The sequence below is a fragment of the Bemisia tabaci genome, chromosome 4, assembly GCF_918797505.1.
Source record: "Bemisia tabaci chromosome 4, PGI_BMITA_v3".
NCBI classification, from domain to species: Eukaryota; Metazoa; Arthropoda; class Insecta; order Hemiptera; family Aleyrodidae; genus Bemisia; species Bemisia tabaci.
Window position 1 is genome coordinate 60,948,852 of NC_092796.1, and position 19,426 is coordinate 60,968,277.

The 19,426-nt window shown below is 39.0% G+C and overlaps 1 protein-coding gene across 4 annotated transcripts in view; it reads right to left on the reverse strand.

Annotated features, from left to right (window-relative positions):
* LOC109031771 (uncharacterized) overlaps positions 1-19,426 on the reverse strand; it is a 209,334-nt gene that overhangs the window by 71,803 nt on the left and 118,105 nt on the right. For all 4 annotated transcript variants that reach the window (XM_072300209.1, XM_072300208.1, XM_019043513.2 and 1 more), the window contains one exon: positions 10,984-11,062. The gene's annotated coding sequence lies outside the window, so the exon portion shown is untranslated. The remainder of the gene's footprint in view (positions 1-10,983; positions 11,063-19,426) is intronic.

Below are 19,426 nucleotides of genomic sequence, written 5' to 3' on the forward strand. Positions count from 1 at the left end.
CCGCGTATCTATCCGCAGTTTACGTTCAAGTTGCGTCGTTTCTGATTAGTCGCACATTTTAGCCAACCCCGCCACGACATGTATCTTAATGACGCTTCGAAATTAGCGTATGCTTCGTAAGGGATCATCTCACCAAAATCCCACTTCGGCATGTGGATCGATGGATCCCAAGTTCTAGCTACTCCTATTCATAATACACGGAAAAAAACTCCGGCCGTGGAAGCCGTGCTTACGGGCTATATAGACATACCGTCCGTTCCGGGCTCAAAGGCCAAAAGTTCCGGGCGAAGCACGCGGAGCAATCGAAGCTACGGCTCCAGCACCCGGAACGGGCGGTATGTCTATATAGCCCGTAACTTTTTTTCAGTGCACCTTAAATAACCAGTGTTTGTTAAATCATTAGAAGGATGGAAAATACGACAAAACAAAGTATGGACCAATCTAACTTGAGTCTTACTCTCCCGTGCTTTCCGGGGTTCTCATTAAAAAGCACATGAGTGGTCTTGAGTTAGTCTGAAGTCCTCCCTGATATCGCATGCTGTTTGACAAAATTCAACCTGTCTTTTTAAAAAAAAATTGAAATATCTGAGGCAAAACGTTTTTTACGATTTTCGGTAAGCACTTTCCATTGAATTGAGACCTGGAATAAGCCTACAGACAAGAAGTGAATTTAAACACATGTTACATGTGACATGCATTCTCTTCAGTCTTTCGCTGGAAAACGAATCATACAAAGTATATTTAGGGAACGAATTTCTGATGAAGATAAGACCTAGCCGCATGTAGGTAGCAGGGTTTTTTCAGTAGGGTTGTCAGCAGGTAGGGAAGATTTTTTTTTTTTGTAGTCCATGCATTTACCGCAGCATGAGTGTATTTTCTGTAGGGTTTTCACAAATTTAGTATTTCATCGTTGATTAACGGGTGTATCCTTCAATTCGGTTCAAAATCTTTCTTTCCAGGATAGACAGTCTTCGTCCCTCGAATAAAACGAGAGATAGGACCCGCTTTTGTCTGATCAGAAGTCCTTTCGCATATGTATGCAATGAGTATATCTTACCTGCATACATAACGTCAAAATTATACTTCGCGAGTTTTGAGAAATCGGAAAAACCGAAAAATCCACGCGCTAAAAGGGAGAAAAACCGATATTTTTTGTTACCAAATTTTTAAACAACGGTCCATATACTTACACCATCTTCTCAAAATAATCATATTCCTTTCGGCTCAAGCCAATGCGAAAATTCACGAGTTGGGTTTCTCTGATGATCTCGAATAGAATTTCCGTGACAGCTTGCAAGAGTCTTCTCCTCTGAGACTCCCAATTTGCATAACGTATGGGACATCTAAATGACATCGGCACATCGTGAAGTTCATTAAATAATTCAAGTCAAGACTTTAAGAGGGTGAAGCAAGGGCTTTAATGAATTCTGGCGCACTCGTTCCCACCTGAACCCAAGTTATTTCTGTTACGTGACTCCTCATCAGATGATACAGTCGTTCGAACGTGAAGCACGCAACTCGATTTCTGCGGATGATCATTTTTTGACTAGTCTTTCAGATGAAGGCGAAATCTCTGCTGGATGTCCAATTAGCAACAAACACTGAGAAACAGAATGTGAACTGCCTTCTGACTGATTTAATGATATCGCTTGTTGAGCGGTGGCGAGGCGTGAACGGTCGATAATCGATGTTTCCCTATTTGAAAGCTATGCTTAAGAATCGATTATTAAGGTGTTCGTTGCGACCACCCTGTATATCGATCCTTTTCCATAGGTTTAAATAGCAGAACAATCGATTCATCGGAAAGCACGTCACACCGCACTGTTCTTGAGTAATAAAGTAGGCCGACTAAGTGACGTGATAGTGGAGGAATGCTGGGACTAATCAATCAATAAAAATTATGAAAAATTATCCTCTCATATCCTTCTCTCTTATCTATGAATCATGCCCGGATGCGGCAGGTGTAAACTGGAAGTATCTCTCAGTAACTATTGGGATACATTGTGTTACTGTGTGTGTATTTTGTATTAATACTACGAGGTATATGGAAAATCATGGCAATGAGGCTTAAAAGTGTGATTATAGATGCCAACGTACCTATAGAATGCGGATAGAAATAGCCAAAATTATTTTGAAAACTGCGGAAACACATTACTCTTCCAAATGAAAATAATAGAACATATTAATTGTATCAGGAAAAAAATGATTTTTCCACAGCTTACAAACTTCTTAAAAAATTAGGAAAACGGGAATTCCCTCCAATTGAATTTACTTGAAAAGTGATGATTGTATCACTGAATGAGTAAAACAATTTTAACTGTAAAAAGTTCATTAAAATGCGCGAGAAACATATGTTCTCATGTGTAGTTTGTTGGATCTCTCCCAACACAGTTCCAGTAGGAAACAGGAAACTGGGGAGTGGAACAAGTACAGTGGGCCGTTCACCGTGTATTATTTATTTTCAAACTTTTTGGTAAGAGCGGTTGAAGTTTCTGTTGTCACAGAACGGAGAAAAAACTTTTCAAGAGCGTTACAGCTTCTTCCAACTGAAGTTTTGGACCGGCTTGCAATTGGGTTAACATTCTCTCGTTTTAACCAAGCTGAAATTGTCTGAGCAATTACCAAATCTTGTTTGAGTTTTTCCGCCTCCCTCGAGAACAAACTTTCTTTTTGTTTAAGTTTCTTCTGTAAAATTTCATCATCTACTCAATTCGGTTATTAGTGTCATAACTTAATTTAGTCATAATTTTTCTGAATTCTTTTGCCATTAATGATTGGAGTTTTTTTTTTTTTTTTTGCAAGGCGATTCTCCTCAGTTGAACTTCATTTTTATCCGATTGTGCGCTCGACGAAAATTTCTCAATGAATCTCTGCACAATCTTCCAGAAAAAGTATAGACTAGCAACTGGCGACAACGATATCCTATTTTCAAAACGCAAATACATTTAGCTCCTCAACGAACTTGCTTTCTATTATTTCTATGCGTATACCTTTCTATCCGCCGCGCACCAGTTCAAAACTTAATGATTCATAGTCATCCGAAATACGGAAGAGAAAACTAGACTTTGAAGTTATTGGGGTGTATGAAATTGAAACTTCTCGGGTGTGTAGTGAGGAGTAGGTAACTAGGTATTTTGGAGCAGAAAAAAGCACGAGAAAAAAATGAAGAAAATAACCGCTGCATGCAGGGCTGTCCTATCAAACCTTGGACTATGTGTTCAAATACGTTGGTTTTTGTATGTAATACCCATGTGATGCTACATAAACCAGACTATTACACTGGTACACTGTCCTCACCTCGGAAAAGCTGCGAGCTTTCCGAACGAGCTTTAGGATAGAAATTTCAGAGGGTAAGGAAATAAGGGTGGAATAAGTACAATTCAGACGTGCTAAGGAAGAACGGCGTATGAACATTCGAGAGTTGCCAAATTTTCCTTGGATAAAATTTTTATTTTTGAGGAAAGTTATGAATATTATTCCTTGAAATTTTCAGGAACATTAGTGAGATTGCGAACAAAATTATCTGAAAAATTGTAGGAATAATATTCATAAGTTTATCAGGAAATTCGTGTTTTATTAATCGAAATTTGGCAACGCCTGAAGGTTCATGCGGCGTTTTTCTTTTGCACAGCAGCATTCAGGATAGACGTGCGACGTTTCCTCCGCGACTCAGAGCTCAAATATTTCACAAGGGAGCATTCGGAACATTAAACCCGAACGGAGCTTCAGTTTCGCTGTGCATGATCTTCCTCCGACCATGACTATTTCCTGCTCTTTGTCAAATCTGTACCTTCATTTTACTACAAATTTGTGAAAATATGGAGGAATATACGACGGAGCAATAAATAAAATCACTCGGAATAAAAATAACATTAAGGGGAAAAAGGTAAAAAATTTCTCACGTCTTCTCGTAATCCTCGACTCCATTACCCATATTCTGCGTGGTTTCTTTTCTTGATCATTTTGTTCACCTTATCGTGGTGGATGTTTCCTCTCCCACCATCCTTTGCTTATCTCCCTTGGCCGGTGTTTTTCTACCTTTTTTTCACACATACATCTACTCCTCCAGCTATGCGCTTTGCTATACTATTGGAATGCTTCTGTCCATGCATTTAAGTACAGAAGCGTTCAGAAAATGAAAGTTCTCACTTTTACCCGCAAGGAGGATTGAAAATATACAAATTTGATATTACATAGGTGTTGGAAATGCGATTTAAAATTTAGTTTTTTGCCAAATCAGCTGTTCTTCTTATCTTTGAATTAAGTTTTAGAGTACGTATTGGATTTTCCTGTGATGAAATCATACTTAAAATATCCATTCACTCAAAATGAATGAAAGACTAGAAAATTTAAGAGAATCAACCCAGTTTAGATCTAATTCCGTATAGAAAATAGATCTGAATAATGGGTCACCGATTAGGTACCACTTACGCTATTCCTAATGAATCAATTTATGAATTTGCTTTTTTCTATACTCTCAATTACCGAAAAAAATAATTGTGAGTTTAAGATACTTTCAATCCTCTCAACTCTGATTTGTATCTGGTTTTATCTGTTATTCAATTTTATTACAAAAAGTGATTCGTAACGCACTAATTGAAATTCTTTCAGCCGCAATGCGCATTTTTTTTTTCATAGTTTCAAATTTCATATTATTTTGTACCACGAAGCGCGCTTGGGAAGGGATTTACTTTTAGACACAAATCACACAGTCATATTCATGTAAACAATTCAGCTGCCGGGGTCAATTTTGTGATATTGGGCTGGAATTACGTTCTGTCGAACTAACGAATCTGCGAGTCAGAATCACCTAATGACACAAAAACATGTCCTGATATTTGAATTAAATTTTGGGATTTCGACGGGAAATCTAGGGGAATTGAGGGGAGGAGCACTTCTCACTTACGAGCGGTCTGCATTGGCGTTGCGGGTGTGTTACGAAAGTGGAAGAGGAGGGACACAGCACTAATTAAGGCGTTAATTCACATTTCCCATTTCATTTTTTTTTGCACAGTTTTTACTGACTTGTCCCGCTACGTTGAAAGTTCGCTAAGTTCGCACCTCCCCGTCAAAAAACCTGAGTCTTGAGCCACGACGGAAGAAAGGAGGGAGGGGGAGGGGGTAAAAATTTATTGAGTCGTAAATAATATGGGAATTTCATTGTGGAGCGACTCGGTGCCAATGTGGTGTGGAGAAATTCGGGGGCAAGCGAGACGGGAGGAAAATGGGGGGGGGGGGGGGGTTAGGGGGGCTGAATTGAGAGAACACGGGTTCCCACTGCTTTTTCCTCGCCATCACTTCCCAGGAAGGCGGCCTGTAGCCCGATGGCGCGAGGAATGCCGCTTCCCTCCCTGGCTGCGCCGGAAGGTAAGGAGTAATTCCCGGTGAACGGGGCAACTTGGGTTGCCTTTATTGCAAATAAATAATCCACCATTTACCGCCTTATTGTGGCCGGCCGGCCGGACCGGACCCGGACTCCTCAACAACCTCACCGTCGCGTCGCGTCTCGGTCTCGTCGTTTCCGCTCCCTATCGATGCCAGATCGCAGCACCTGTGACTCGCCTCACGTCTCCTAATTAGCGATGAGATTTTTTCGAAAAACGATCGTCGATCATTTTTTTCGCAATCTGGAACTATGAACTAAATTAAGAACTAAGAACTCTGCAATTGGCACATCCGTCGTTTTTAAACCGGGATCGAATCTTAAAGTTCCCAAGGCAACTATGTATGGCTCTTCTGGTCAAAAACTATTTGTGCACATAAGACTGAAACTGACTGTAACTGACATTTTGTCGTTTTTAGAACGGTATTTTGTATTTATAGTTCCAAATTGCAAAATGTAGTCCAATTAGCGATGAGGATTTTTTCGAAATAATCGATCGGTCGAATCGTATGTTTGCGGACGTGGCGTTTGCGGATTCTAAGAATCGGGTGGCGTTTGCGGATTCTCATATTTTGACGGTGGCGATTGCGGACAGGCGGAACAGGGCCGGTGGACTTTGCGGACCAGAGAATTTCGGCGGTGGCGATTGCGGACGGAGGGGTAGGCACCTACATATGCTGCCCCCCACCCCTGCGCTGTATATTAAAGAGAAAAATTACCGGAGAGGCTCTTGATTCCTTTTCGTGGATGTAGAAAACATTAGTATTATATTAGTATGTATATTAAAGAGAAAAATTACCGGAGAGGCTCTGGATTCCTTTTCGTGGATGTAGAAAACATTAGTATTATATTAGTATAAAAACATATGAGAATTGAACGTACAGTAAATTTTTAAAAAAAGGCATATCAGAAATCGCAAGAAACTGAAAAATCGTCAGTTTCAGTCCATTTTAAGGATGAAAAACATGTTGTAAATTCTAATCCAAAATTACTGAAAGCTAAAAAATTACATACGAAAAATGGAAACACATTTTAATTTTTTGACTTTCAGTAATTTTGGACTAGAATTTACAACATGTTTTTCATCCTAAAAATGGACTGAAACTGACGATTTTTCAGTTTCTTGCGATTTCTGATATGCCTTTTTTTAAAAATTTACTGTATGTTCACTGCTCATATGTTTTTATACTAATATAATACTAATGTTTAATACTAATATTTTTTTCATTCTACATCCACGAAAAGGAATCCAGAGCCTCTCCAGTAATTTTTCTCTTTAATATACAGCGCAGGGGTGGGGGGCAGCATATGTAGGTGCCTACCCCTCCGTCCGCAATCGCCACCGCCGAAATTCTCTGGTCCGCAAAGGCCACCGGCCCTGTTCCGCCTGTCCGCAATCGCCACCGTCAAAATATGAGAATCCGCAAACGCCACCCGATTCTTAGAATCCGCAAACGCCACGTCCGCAAACATAGGGCTATATGTCTTGTCGTAAGCGGCGACATAGAGTCGATGTCATTTCAATAATCGCCCCGATGGCCACGGTAGTTGTGTGCCGTCTGCCCACGTAGCAAATGGGAGGCGAAAATGGAAGTCATCAGTGCATCGGTGAGTGTTGAACGTGAAAATTGCGCGGGCCGCGCAAATTTCGCGATCATCGATGTGTCGGGGCTGAGCATCCATCATTTTCTATCTTGTTTTGAAGCTATGTGAGTTGTGATAAAGTACATAATTTTTTTGTATTATATTACTGTATAAATAGTGTAAAATTTGTACAGAACTTTGTACAAAATAGTTTCTTGTAAAAAGTGTGGACTACTGCCACGTCGTTTCCATACAAACTCCCAATACGCCGCAAGTACCACAAATGCCCATGTTAACCAAATCACCTCATCATCCATTTTTTAAGGACACAATTTTTAATTCAAATCAACTTACTTTATCAAAACTCCAATCGTTTATCAAATAACATATATCGAGTCATTTTAACAAAATCAAAGACGGCATAATATCATTTATCACACAGCCAAAAACCTAACCTAGAAACCACGATGTTTACAAACTCAAATTGGAGAACACTCATTGGTCCAATAATAAAAATTGATTTGCCGCCTTTTTTCTTTGCAAGCAAAACGTGTGAACATGTCTGAAAATGGGATCGGGCGTCAACACTCAACGATGCACTGATGACTTCCATTTTCGCCTCCCATTTGCTACGTGGGCAGACGGCATTAGACGTTTACGGTTTCCTTGGTAACCTTTGTTTGCTATCAGCTGATATCGAGTAATATGACTAGGAAGCTCCAACCCAGTGGTTGGAGCTTCCTTAACCGCGAAAACTTTAAAATTCAAATTTTCAAATTTTGAACGTAAAGTACATTTTTTCCATCACGAGATTAAAGCACAGACAAGTTTTGAATTATTGACTGTATCACCATGATTCCAAAAATACACTACACAACATAGCATTGGCTAACAATAAAACAATATGCAATAAAATAAAGTCATGACAAGGAACATAGCCGAAAATGGCGCCGATTCCCATTAACCAACGCGCGGTCTCTCCAATGTAACATGGTCCAATGATACTCCCCAGCTGGGACCGTCCGGAATAGCAGCTCTAGTGCAAGCACCAGAGCCGAAAAGAACGAACACAATCTTTCGGGAAGTTTGTCGAAATCTTGGTCCGATAATATGCTTACGTGCCGATTTAACACATTTGGGCAGCAAAAATTGGAATTTTTAATTTTGAGGGAAAAAATCGATCTACACGATTTATCGAACCCTGTGAAATCGATGCGATACCAGATGTGAGGGTATGCAGAGGTAAAATACTGCTCTTTATCAGGAAGGCGAAGACTTCTTTTCTTTATCCTTACTAGAGCGATATTTATGACGTCAAGCTATTTTTCTGTCATTTTAATCCGACCCCTGCTTGGTAACACCTTCGCAAATATGTTTTTCACGTCTCGTTTTCGTGTTCCCTAATAGTACTGGCTGATCTGAAAATTTAATACAATTCAAGAATATAGAGGAGAAACCTCATAAAAATGAGATAAAATATCCGAGTTAGAGGACCCGCCATTTTTTTCTTGCGTAACAATGCCACTTTAAGATTTTACAAGATTTGTATCACTTTGTTCTATTAAATTCTGACTAATCATTTTTCAGAATTTTTTGGTTTTTTATGATGCGTATTTTGCAGTTTATTTTGTGTGTTACGATTAGTATGTGGGATTTTTAAAATTTGAAAAATGTTGACGCTAATTATTTTTCATAATTTTTTTACACGTAAATGTCACATGTATATTACCAAAACGAGATGATCAGAGGCTTCCTAATTCGGAAATTTCAACGATTTTTAAAGTAGGGTTCTCGAAACTTGAAGAGGTTCGTATATACTTGTGGTTTGCGATACATTAAAACAAATACACGTTCTGTGTATCCATATGTTCTTTATGGGAGAAATTTAACACTATTGACCTTAAAATAATCCAACAGTCTAAGCTAACATGAAATAATTTGGAATCAGGCTTCATTGAAATACTGCACCCGTTTTGCAAAATTGACACCATAAAGTATCGAAGAGCTGGAGAGAAGAGGGCGAACTGAGTTTTAAGAGCCTGTTCCGATCATGAAGACCTGCGATCTTTAGCCTTAAAATTAGAACATCACACCAACCACAGTTATCCTCATTCAGGAATCATTATGATGAATCACTATAACGATTGATCTGACAAACGGGAGGTGCCAATTTTGAGCGGAAGAATACATTTTCACCCAGGCTATCTTTAAAAAAAGGAACAGCTCGTTTTTTTCAACTAATTTACATATTCGATGAGAACGAAGATAAATATCAGTGGCTATACTGGTGACATTTTAATTTGGCTTTGTGCCACCAAAAAGGGGAAGATGTCTGTGCCTGTGCGCATACATACAAAATGGAATATTAGCCCTGGCCGGGCCCGCCAACGATCCCTATTTTCCTTATTTTTTCTTCACAAAATTGGATTCGTAAGAGTGAGCCTGCTTCACCATATCCTCGCAACTCGTAGCCGATTTAAAAGAATCTCCATTTTGTCACTTTGCAAGAAAAATGACGCGAAGCTATTTACTCGTGAGCCCTACGTAACACGGAGTTAAACGCACAATAGGGTTCTTCTTAAATCGCGGTTACGTTTTTTTACTGACAGGACAACGTTCCGCCCGATATTAAAACATGAATAATAAGGGCGAATTCGGACAATCGTCCCGGTTATTCATGTCCCTTCCGCTAGCGATCAGAAACAAGACCTCTCGCACACTGACTCGGTTTATGTTCGTGGATAGTTTCGTTTGTATGTATTATTTTATTATTGCAGCATAAAAATGTGACAATGCTGGAGTGAAAACAACCGACGAGGCGGGGGAGAAGAAGGGGGCAAAAAGAATTCATTCCAATTTGAGTCGTATCGCCAAACTGTGGAATGAAGTCGAGCGGGGTTTTAAATTTTGAAATGGAGGTACGTGAGAGCTCAGTCTGGCGGCTCAGCGCACATATTGTAGTAATTAGCGAAGCGGAATCCAAATTATAGCGTAATAAAAAGAAGCCAAATTGCAATATATACGCTCTTCTAGACTCCGCTGCTCTCGTGGCTGAGGAAAAAATTACATGAGATATAAACTCCACCATTCAAGTGAATATCGTGTGCGGCTGAATTTATGGGTTATGACCTGACGATGATGAGACCATCATTTGCTTCAATTTATTTTTAAAAGCGTTTTCCGTTCTTAATTTCCAATTGCTTAGAGGAATTTTGGAGTTTTTATCGCAATGACTGCCACGAATTCCACTTACCGGCGCGGGGTGGGTTTATAGCATAAGTTCAAAGTTCAAAGTCAGTAGATAGTTACAGTACTAAGCGTGATAGTGCTGTCACCTTTGATTCTCTAAAACTGAAGACTAATTTTGAGAGGCTTCGATGATAAGATATAAGATACCTGTAGCGGAGTTTTAAATTTTGAAGACACAGATTGAACTTACACGGAGTATGGAGGGTGCGCACATCGGCACTTCGCCTTTGGTTTTTGAGGTAGGCCGAAAAACATCCTCCGTGTAGCAGTAGTTATCTTATTGAGGATTTTTACTTAGTGTCGCCTACAAGCCTTATTGTTTTGTTGTAAATTAAGTTCCACCCCAACCTGACAATGGTGATACTAGTTTTGTTCTTCTATTAAACTCCGTCATCGATGATAAATAAGTAATATAACATGCGTAACTTCGATGAAAACTAAAACTAATTAAACTGAAACTAAAAATGTTTCAGTATATTTTTTAACTGATGTTTAACTTACTCACAAAAATTATAGGGAAGCAGTGCTTCACTAACGCACATGTAGAAAACACCGCACTGTTTCATAGTAAGTATTTAAAGCGATGATATGCATGAATAATTAAGCACGATAGCTAGCAAATTAGAGATCCGCGAAGGAAATAAAATAAATCATGCATGATGTATATTTTTTAAAAAAGAGGGATGATAATAGATGGTTGAAAAGAGGGAAAAAAATTATTATTATATTAAGAGATGTCGAGTATTATGTATAGAGAATAAACTTACATTCCTCGGCTTTTTGAGAATCAACTGCTTTTGATAGGCTAATAATTGTGAATTTGCCATTGACGTTCGCAATCATATCCTGAAAAAACATAAATAAACCATATTTTAGAACATTTGAAATAAATTTCGAACCAAGCTGAAACAAAATATTGAAGAAGTAGCAACATCATTTTGAGAGGGGGAAGGGAGAGGAAAGAAGAAACAATGAAAAAAATAAGAACAGCAGAGATGTTATAAAAACAAAGAAAAATTATTAAAATTCTGAATATTCATAAAATCCCTAATCATAACCAAGAACTTTTACTTAGAAACCTTTGCGGAGAAAGTATACATCGCAGAATGATCCTCCAGTTAACTTCAAAAGTTCATTATAAACTGTAAGTTTACGATTGTAAGTGGTTAGCGGTTTCCTTAAAATATCGAAGTTGGGGCCCTTCTGAAGTTACTAGACTTGACGTTAGATACCTTCTCCCAAAACAAAGAGATGAAAAATATGGCGCGTAGAAACGTACAAAGAAGCGCCATAAACTTAACAGTGGCCACGCAAGCTCATAAATGTATATTTTGTAAGACCAAAATGCATTGTGGCGGAACAACACTCGAGCAGGTAATGACGGTGCTTTAAATTCGGAGCAACAAATCCCACTCTCCTGGAGCTCAAGAGAAGGGATGCGAATGCGATGCGAGATATGACGCCAACACTCCTGCGCCCTGAAACCGTGCTACGGAACAACCCTGTATAAGCCCTCAGATGAAAGACATTTTCTGGAAAATTGAGGCATTACGTGCAGAAAAGACACTTCTCGATTGCGGTGTTTCAGCATCTTCACTGCTAATTGGACCGCGTTAAGCAGTAAGGAACCAAGCCACATTAGATATTGCCAAATTTAATTGGGCAATTTAATTTTTTACATAAACACGGTTGTGCGGAGTTTTGTGCGAAATTTCTGCATAGTACGAAGCAAATTCCTTAAAGTTTCAAAGGAATCCACACAAACGTTCTCTTGTGAAAAAACTAAAATGCTCCATTAATGGGAAAATTGAGACGTTACGTGCAGGAAAGACACTTCTCGATTGCGGTGTTTCAGTATCTTCACTGCTGATTGAATCACGTTAAGCAGAGAGGAACCAAGCCACATTAGATATTGCCGAATTTAATTTGGCAGTTTGATTTTTTACATGAAAACGGTAATGCCGAGTTTTGTGCAATTTCAGTGATTGTTCTGCATGGCACGAAGCAAATTCCTTAAAGTTTCAAAGGAATCCGCACAAACGTTCTCCAATCTCTAGTTAAAAAATTAAAATGCTCAATTTTGGTGATTGCTAGTGGCTTGATTAGTATCTGCTAAACGCGGTCAAATTTATATTTAAGAGAAGAAACAATTCGGAGAATTTTCTGGAAGTTTTTGTTTAGAACATTGTAAAATAATAAAAAAATATTCAGTCAAATTTTCAGCGAATCAACTCGCAAGTCGCTACCTCTAAGTGACGTAAGGAAAAACAAGAGTTTATTCATCCCCAAATGTTTCAGAAGTGAGGTCAACCGAAATTTTGGTCGATCGATTAAGTCTCTTTGGTTGATCTGACCAAAAAAGGTAACCCAAAGTAACTCAAAGGAACGTAAGCGCGGAAATGTTTAACGCATGAGGCGCGGAGCACTCGGGGGGTTGAACCGCGAAGCGGTCAGGGGGTGCACCCCGTAGTTTATCTAAAATCCTTTAAAATTAAATTATAAACAAGAGCACCGTAACTACCATAATCGGGAGCAGCTTTCAATTTCTTCTTGGAATTACCGTGGTTACGAACGTGCTGGATATATGGAAACACACGGCTTAAACATGGAATCTGTATCAATCATGAAATTTAATCTCCATTCTTTCATTAACTCAACCGATAGTAATGGGATTAGATACTCGATATCCACATAAATATGAGGTGATGGAAAAAAACGAGAAGCTCACTGATATTTCGGCAGTGGAAAAATAACGCCGAAGAGGACAAAAAAATGACACGAGCGTTGTACGGAGCAGGAGCGGTCGTTAATTCGGTTTTTTTCATATTTTATTTTCACCTGGATTCATTTTTGGGAAGATGAGAGACCGAGGTGCTTTAAAATACAATTATATGAATAAATAAATGAAAGCTTGTGGACTTGATCGTAGCGTGGGAGCCCGCACGTTCCGTGCGCTTATAAAAACGTGTCGATATTTTTAATCACGAATCTCGTCCCTTATTCGATTTTATCCCTTCGTGCTCCGCTTGGAAAGCGCTTGCTTGCACTTGCCCCGATCCTATGATCGTCCGCAATTTCCTTTTGTTTTGCCACATGGCTTCGAATTTTTACCATGTACAGATATTTGGACCGCGTTCAGCTGAGAGGAACCAAAAAAAGAAAAAAAATGAAGCCCCATTGATATGAGAGTAACGAGGAAATCACCCACTATTAACATCTCGTATAATGTGAATAACTCTATCGAAAGAAACTCTTACATTAGCTGCATAAAGGAAATTAATAATGACAATTTGAAAGGAGCGCTAGAAACTACGGTCATTTTTCTTGGCTCCTGGATCTAAAATGGGAAATAATTCAAATGAACCGCGTTAAGAAGAAAAGAACCAAGCCACATCAGCTACTGCCAAATTTAATAGGGAAATTTAATTTTTTACAAGAAAACGTTTTTGTGCTTCGCAGCCCCTTATTTTGCCTGTACACTTTTCACTTTCACATGTTTTTTTTTTTTTTTTATTATTTATTTTCATTTAATTTTCTGTTTTGTCTTTGAATCGGGTCTAATTATTTCTTTGAGAGAATAAATATAACAAATGTTTTCAAAAATTGTAATTTTATTTAGTAAACTTTAAACTAAAATTTTGTTTTAATCTTCATTCAAAATTATTTTTTAGGTTTTACATTTGTTTTTAAACTAAGTTTTAAGTATCGGTTTTTTATCTTCTAAATACTTTACTCTGTTTTTCTTTAATTGTTGCTTCTTCTTTTTCGATTTCTGCCCTGCTTTTTTCCCAATTTTTCCTTCAACTCTTCTCTTTTTCGTTCCTCCTTTTTTCTTTTCTTCTTTTTCTTCTTCATTTTCTGCTCCCTCTTTTTCTTCTTCATTTTCTGCTCCCTTTTTATCTTCATCCAATTCTTCCGCTTTTTCTTCTTCTTGTTCCTGTTCATTTTTCTTTCCGTTTTCCGTATTTTCTGTTTCAGAAGTTTTTTCTTTTTCCAGTTTCTTCATCTTACTGTTCCACATGAATGTTGTGAGAAAGAAAAATTGGAGGTTATTGACTTGATGAGGAAAAATTGGAAATAGGAAAAAGATGGAGCCAATCACGATTTGGGGTTTGAACTGTTTATTTTTAAAATGTTTAAAAACAAAACGGAATAGACAAAGTCCAAATAGTAATTAACAGAGGAGGAAAGATTTAAATGCATTCCGGATGCGTTAAGGGGTGGGAAGGAGGGAGGGACGGACTGAGAAACTGAAAAAAGTACGTTACGTAACGGTAAATATTAAATAAACTTACCTATATATGGATCCTTGAACTTTAAAGCAATAAGGTCCATCACCCGGAATATCAATTCGATTTGCAGAGAAAGAGGCAAAAGCAACAGCACTATTATAATTTCATCAAGCCACATCAGCTATTGCAAAATTTAATAGGGAAAGAGGTGTGTGAAAAAACGGCAAAAATGCCTCAAGGCATTTTCGAATTTTGATCACTTGGGGTGATACAGTAGCTTCCGAGACGCCCAAAACCGGTCGCCGTTTTGCTTAGAAGCGCCGGGTTGCGACGTTGCCATTTTTTAAAGTGGAAACCTTTAACAATTCATATCTCCGCCGCATCTCAACCGATTTCAATGAACTTTTTTTTAAAATGTTCCTCTTAAATAGAGCTTTCTAGTGATGTCTTGTTTTCTGGGGTTTACTTGGCTTTAAGTGGCACTTACGCGGTTTTAGCAGTTTTTGATAGACACAAAAATTTAGTTTTTATTTTCCCACGATCGTGGAATCGACGGAATCTAAACAAAAACCAGTCTAAATGAAAGTTCAGATTCTCACCTTTCTAACGAGCACAAGATCATCCCGGGGAAACGTTTAGTTTCCGAGATATGACCGCTCAAAGTTGGTCACATGCGCTTTTGCGCAATGTGAATGCGTCTTATCACTGAGTCATTCGCGAACTAGGGGTCCCTAATGTTCAATTTACGTTAAAATAATTACACAGAACAGTAAGGTGTACAACACGAGCCGTATTTTCACCTTCGGCTGCCGATGTGCGACGTTGCCATTTTTTGAAGTGAAAACTCTTAAAAATGCATAACTCCGCTGCATTTCAACCGATTTCAATGAACTTTTTTTTAAAATTTTCCTCTTAAATAGAGCTATCTAATGGCATTTAGGTTTCTGGATTTTATTTAACTTGGGGAGGCACTTAGGTCGTTTATATGATTCTTTGCAGAGATTTTTCATACAAAAAATAGTGTTGCTATTTTTTTTCTTTCTTTTTTCTTTTTTTCGGAAGGGGGTCTGTATTTCCCCCGATTCTTTTTAACATTCAAACTAGATCGGAAAATCACCATCGCTTAAAGTATAATGCAAAAATCTTGGTAAATTAGCAACACCACCTTCTCTTGTACAATGAGAGCGTCGCTTTCAATATTTGTACACGTTAGAATAGTGATTAAAAGAATCCCTTTTTTAAAAGTTCTTTCTTTTAAATTTTGCCATTTCAAACCCTCCCACAACCCGCGGGAAAAAAAAGAAAAAAGAAAGAAAAAAAATAGCAACACTATTTTTTGTATGAAAAATCTCTGCAAAGAATCTTATAAACGACCTAAGTGCCTCCCCAAGTTAAATAAAATCCAGAAACCTAAATGCCATTAGATAGCTCTATTTAAGAGGAAAATTTTAAAAAAAAGTTCATTGAAATCGGTTGAAATGCAGCGGAGTTATGCATTTTTAAGAGTTTTCACTTCAAAAAATGGCAACGTCGCACATCGGCAGCCGAAGGTGAAAATACGGCTCGTGTTGTACACCTTACTGTTCTGTGTAATTATTTTAACGTAAATTGAACATTAGGGACCCCTAGTTCGCGAATGACTCAGTGATAAGACGCATTCACATTGCGCAAAAGCGCATGTGACCAACTTTGAGCGGTCATATCTCGGAAACTAAACGTTTCCCCGGGATGATCTTGTGCTCGTTAGAAAGGTGAGAATCTGAACTTTCATTTAGACTGGTTTTTGTTTAGATTCCGTCGATTCCACGATCGTGGGAAAATAAAAACTAAATTTTTGTGTCTATCAAAAACTGCTAAAACCGCGTAAGTGCCACTTAAAGCCAAGTAAACCCCAGAAAACAAGACATCACTAGAAAGCTCTATTTAAGAGGAACATTTTAAAAAAAAGTTCATTGAAATCGGTTGAGATGCGGCGGAGATATGAATTGTTAAAGGTTTCCACTTTAAAAAATGGCAACGTCGCAACCCGGCGCTTCTAAGCAAAACGGCGACCGGTTTTGGGCGTCTCGGAAGCTACTGTATCACCCCAAGTGATCAAAATTCGAAAATGCCTTGAGGCATTTTTGGCCGTTTTTTCACACACCTCTTTAATTTTTTACAAGAAAACGTTTTTGCGGATCCCTTCGGAAATTAAAAGGAATTTGCTTCATACTGTGCAGAAAACTCGCTGAAATTTGCACAAAACTCGCACAGCTGTTTTCGTGTGAAAATTAAATTGCCCGATGAAATTCGGCAATAGCTGATGTGGCTTGGTTCCTTTCTGCTTAACGCGGTTCAATTCAATCATTGCCTATTTTAGATTCGTGATTCAAGAAAAATGACCGCAGTTTCTAGCGCTCCATTCAAGTTGTCTTTTTATACTTTTCATTTTCTGTCTATTTTCTTCTTTTATTTGTCGCGAAGGCTTTCACCAGAATTTTTCTCTTTTCTCTCTATCTTTTTCAGAAAAAGAGGTATCATTAGTTTAAGAAGCCTCTCTACCTTAAGGAGTCGTCTATAAACAACAATTTTCGAACTGCCATTGAATGATGAATAATTTTGAAATTGGAGCTCTTGGTTTTTTCCTACATTTTAAATTTATTTCTTTGTGCGATTTCACGAGTTACACATTCAAAAAGCACAATAATTGGATGAACGCCATCGAATATCCTTTTTCATCTCGCACAAGTTTAAAGAGGATTCAAAGACCGCAAAGCCATTCCTGAGGGGCCCCCGGCCCCCAATCTGCCGCTTTCCCTCATCTGTATTTTCCGAGAGATAAAAGAAGTGGATGAATCATTTTTTGAATCCACCACAATGTATGCATCTACCAACAAAGGGGAATTACGAGTGAGGACCTATATGCTTCCTGAAGCCTCTCTAAAATACCCCCTCCCCCCGTTCCCGCACTTTTACCCCCGGTTCCTCTTTCATAGTTCCACCGATCACCACGATAATGAAACTACCACCGGAGACGGCAATACGAGCTTCCTCTTCAGGTTCCGCCCATGATTCAAAGGTTCATTGATCAATTGGACGTACTTCTATCAAACGGAACTATGTGCATTAAGACATGAGCCCTGAGACCCATAAGAATACACGCATAACAGGGCTCATGTCTTGATGCACATAGTTCCGTTTGACAGAAATACGTCCTATTGAGCCATGCAGGATCTAAAAGACACAAGTTGCACTCTTCGTATCGTTAAAAGAAATCGCAAGGTATTGTAGCTCGTTTTTGGCGCAATGGATTATTTAGGCACTAGAGCTAAAATTACGCATTGAGACCGAAGTTGTTAGGCCTGCAAAGAGCCATGCACAAAGTGGCCCATTTTTGGGCCCTCGAAATTGGGGTCGGAGTGAGGTTTTTTTTCATCCTTAGGGTGACCCTTTACACATACTAAAATTTCAGATTGAGTATACGCACCGTTTCCGAGTTATGGGGGGGCAAAGTCCCCGATTTTCACCCATTTTTGCAGGTGTTTTAATGTCGAACACCGGCTGTTACGAGGTACCAGATCTAGATATTGAAGCGCGGTTTGCGGTGATTTGTTCAGCTATTCCTGTAGTATTTTTCCACATCTTTCACAAAGCCCCAAATGGTTTTTCGGGGAGGGGGGAGGGGGGCTTTATTCATAATATCACGACCGTTAGCGCATCTTACTGACTTTACTTTGATCTCTTCTCTCCACGCCGCGGTCATGATGGTATTTTCTGTTGGGGATTTTTCTTCTTCTTTACATTTTACCAATTTTAGTGTCCTTCCCCCCTTTTCCCCTTTTTACCCCCTCCCCTGCAATCCAAACACTTCATCTCAAGTGCTTCTTCCCGTAAGGCAGATGACAGGGTCATATGTGGGGGATTATTTTTCTTTCAGGACGATTGATAAACTTTGACCCAACTTACTTCTCCCTTACAGGGGTAAGGGCCCCCTTACCCCTGTATTATTCCCCCCCCCCTCTGGCCCGCTCCACTTTACTTGAAGCATTTTGCTCCCTCCGCAGGAGAAATGACGATGTTTTCTGTGAATAATTTTTTCTTATTCATATTTTTCACGTTTCTCTTTCCACTTCTATGTTTGATTTATTCTGTCCTAGGTACATTCTCTTCCGCTTTCTTCCAATTTTGAAGCACGAAAATTTACTTTTTCAACAGCAATTGACGCCTCACCAAAAATGTTTTAGGTAGATGAAAAATAAATAGTAAATAGATTAGATTTATTTACAGCATTCATAATACCTATCGTAAATGAATGGCGTGTGAGCCTCAGTAGAAGTATTTCAGTACCTAAACATAAGTAAAAAATTATTTGCCAGAAACATCGTCATTTCTGCTGCGGAGGGAGCAAAATGCTTCAAGTAAAGTGGAGCAGGCCAGAGGGGGGGGGGAATAATACAGGGGTAAGGGGGCCCTTACCCCTGTAAGGGAGAAGTAAGTTGGGTCAAAGTTTATCAATCGTCCTGAAAGAAAAATAATCCCCCACATATGACCCTGTCATCTGCCTTACGGGAAGAAGCACTTGAGATGAAGTGTTTGGATTGCGGGGGAGGGGGTAAAAAGGGGAAAAGGGGGAAGGACACTAAAATTGGTAAAATGTAAAGAAGAAGAAAAATCCCCAACAGAAAATACCATCATGACCGCGGCGTGGAGAGAAGAGATCAAAGTAAAGTCAGTAAGATGCGCTAACGGTCGTGATATTATGAATAAAGCCCCCCTCCCCCCTCCCCGAAAAACCATTTGGGGCTTTGTGAAAGATGTGGAAAAATACTACAGGAATAGCTGAACAAATCACCGCAAACCGCGCTTCAATATCTAGATCTGGTACCTCGTAACAGCCGGTGTTCGACATTAAAACACCTGCAAAAATGGGTGAAAATCGGGGACTTTGCCCCCCCATAACTCGGAAACGGTGCGTATACTCAATCTGAAATTTTAGTAT